Below are 3,424 nucleotides of genomic sequence, written 5' to 3' on the forward strand. Positions count from 1 at the left end.
CACATTTGCCAACCACTCTGGGTAATATACTTCCCTTATAAAACCCGCCTCCAGTAGCTTTCCGACCTCTTGCGCTATTGCTCTGTCCCGTTCAGGAGCGAAAACTCGCTTTTTCTGCCGGACTGGGGGGGTTGAAGGGTTCACATTTAGCTTGTGGACTATGACAGAGGGGTCGATCCCGGGCATGTCTTCATGGTTCCACGCGAAGATGTCCTGGTTTTTCCTGAGGAAGGTTATGAGGGCCTGGCGCACAGGTTGGCAGGCCAGCGTTCCAATTCTGGTTGTTCGCTCTGGTTTGGACTCGTCGAGTATTACTTCCTCCATCTCTTCAGCCGGTTCTGCGACCGTCCGCTGTTCTTCTATGCACATCGCCTGGTGGTGATCTTCCATTTCTAACATGGCAATGTAGCACTCTCGGGCAGTCGCCTGGTTCCCCCGCAATTCTCCAATCCCATAGTCCGTTGGGAATTTGATCATTAGGTGGTACGTAGATGTTGCTACTTTCCATGAATTAAGTGTAGGTCGTCCGAGAATACCGTTGTAAGCGGAGGAGCAGTCTACTACGAGGAACATTACATTCCTCGTGAGTTCTTGCGGGTAATCACCCACCGTTACCAAGAGTGTGATGGAACCGATTGGGAATACCCTAGTTCCTCTGAAGCCGACCAGGGGAGCGCTTGCCGGCATCAATCGTGCTCTGTCTATCCCCATTTGCTGGAATGCTGGATAGTATAGAATATCTGCTGAGCTGCCGTTGTCGATTAGCACTCGGTGGACGTTGTAGTCCCCCACACGTATACTGACGACCAGCGCGTCGTCATGCGGGTGATGAAGTCTCCTTGCATCTTCTTCGGTGAATCCTATAATAGGGCTCTCCATTCGTGTGGTATTGGGCCTTGAGCTTGCCATGTGGACGTTCAGGACCGATCTTAAGTACATTTTTCGAGCCTTTTTGGAAGAACCGGTAGACGCGGTTCCCCCCACTATCATCCTTATGTCTCCGATGGGGGGTCTCAGACGCTCATTATCCCGCCGGGGGGCCAGCTCTTGGTGATTACGATCCGTTTTCTCTTTGTTGATGAATTTCTGCAGCTTCCCTTGTCTAATGAGGGCCTTAATCTGGTGCTTTAGGTCGTAGCATTCGGCCGTGTCGTGGCCATGGTCTCGGTGGAAACGACAATACTTGTCTCGCGACCGTTTGCTCGGGTCGCTCTTCAGTTTTCCCGGGAATGTCAGCTTCTCCTCGTCTTTGATTTGCATCAAGACTTGGTCGATCGGGGCGTTCAGGGGGGTGAAACTTGTGAACCTTCCACTTGGGGGTTTTGGGCGTCTATCGTCCCTTCTGTCCCCTGTCCTCTGTCTTTTCTACCCTTGGTCCTGGCGCATGTCCGCCTAGTGTTCTCTCTTCTTGGGCCTTTCTTCCCGTGCGAGCAGCGCGTCCTCCGCGTTCATGTACTTGGTGGCCCTGTAGAGTACTTCTGACATGGTTTTGGGGTCGTTTTTGTATAGCGAGAACAAAAACTTGCCCTCCCGCAATTCGTTCGTGAAAGCTGCCACCAGTATCTTGTCGTCGGCTTCGTCAATTGAGAGGGCCTCCTTATTGAAGCGGGTTATGTAAGATCTTAGCCGTTCGTCTTCTCTCTGCCTGATGCTCATCAAACACGCTGTGGACTTCTTGTACCTGTGTCCCGCTATGAAGTGCGAGGTGAATAGAGCGCTTAGTTCTTTGAAAGTGCTGATGGAGTTCAGTGTCAGCCGACTGAACCAAATCCTCGCGGGACCCTTCAGTGTGGTTGGGAAGGCCCTACACATGATTTCATCCGGTACCCCTTGTAGATGCGTCAAGGTCTTGAATGTCTCTAAGTGGTCTAGGGGATCCTTGACCCCATCATAGCTCTCTATTTGTGGCATTCGGAACTTGTGTGGCAGGGGGAAGGAATTGACAGGGCCAATGAATGGAGAGTCGGTCCGGTTCACCAGGTCATCCAGATCGCTGGACACTCGCCCCTTTAGGGCGTTCATCATGACCTCCATCTGTTCCTTCATCGCCTGCATCTCTGCGAACATAGGCGGAGTCGTCGCATCTGTGAGGGACGGGAGGCTCATGTTCTGTCGTTCTGGCCTGCTTGGGGCGTTACTCCTTTCAGGCCCTTCTCGTTCTCTTTGCATGGCGCTTGTGCCTTCCTGATCCTCCCTTTGGTTGTGGGTGCTGTGTTTCTTCGACGCAGCTGTTCTTCCAGGTCATTATTTTGTTTAGTGAGACGCTCCACGGCCGCAGTGAGGGTCCGAACCTGTCTTTCGAGTGCGGTCGTGGGTAGTCCCTCTCCTTGGATGTCGTTGGTTGTTGCCATCGAGCGACTGAGCACCATGCAACTCTTCTGTCTCAGGGATGAAGCAACGTCTGACCGCTTTCTCCTTACGTCAAATGATTCCCATAGACGGCGCCAACTGATGAATCAAGGAAATTCACCAATGAGTCGCACAATGCTCCTTTCACTTGTATGTTAACCTGCACGAAACAAAGGAGAAAACCTATCAAAGGACACCGGTGTGGTGCCGGCCAAACACCCTCCGAAGGTTAAGTCAGAAAGTATTCTCACAACTCTAGAGTGCTAGAGAGGGTAAAATCATGCGTATCTTGGTTTATGAGGGTATTGGGGCTTTTATAGTAGCATAAGGTTGACATCCCTTTCTTGGCGCGGAAGTCTTTCCTTATAGGACTCTTTTCCTTATAGGACTCTCTTCGTAGAATCCTAAACGTGATGGACAGATCTCCTCCTTATATGGAAGATCTTTACCAAATATGCAAGATTTTCGGAGTCCTACTAGCGCAAGGACTCTATTTGGGCCGTTAGGAGAGTGGGCCAAAATATCCCCCAAGAGGGGTCCAACAGGCCCCTGGACAACCAGCCCACCTTCCTTCACTCCGTCCATAGCCGGCTCGTTCACATCAGATCCGTCCATTAAAGGCCCGTACAAATGACGGACTCGTTTACTCGGACGTCTGCGGACCATATTCGGCCCGTCCAATCACATAAGACATTCCAAAGATTTTGTCCCTTTCAAATATTATTGGCTCATAGGCCAACCCCATCCATGGTGTCTTTAATCCTTATTTTAATCCTTTGAAATAATATGTAAATAGACGAGAAAGTCTATAAACACAAAAACAAATAAATAAAATTTGAATTTTTTTTAATATTTAGTTGATATAACAGATTATTAGTGATATAAATAAAAAAGTGATGTCAGTAAGTTTAAATAAAAACTTGTAAAAAATATATCAGCTCAACGATTATAAAAATTTGTGATATTTTTTGTGCTTATAACCTTGCTTGTTTCAACTTTTGAGATCTGACAAACACGCGGTATGCAAAGATGAAACAAACCGACAAAGCCATGTAATAATAAATAAGGGTTTGCA

Source organism: Quercus suber, unplaced genomic scaffold (genome assembly GCF_002906115.3).
Source record: "Quercus suber isolate HL8 unplaced genomic scaffold, Cork oak 2.0 scaffold_120, whole genome shotgun sequence".
Lineage (NCBI taxonomy): Eukaryota > Viridiplantae > Streptophyta > Magnoliopsida > Fagales > Fagaceae > Quercus > Quercus suber.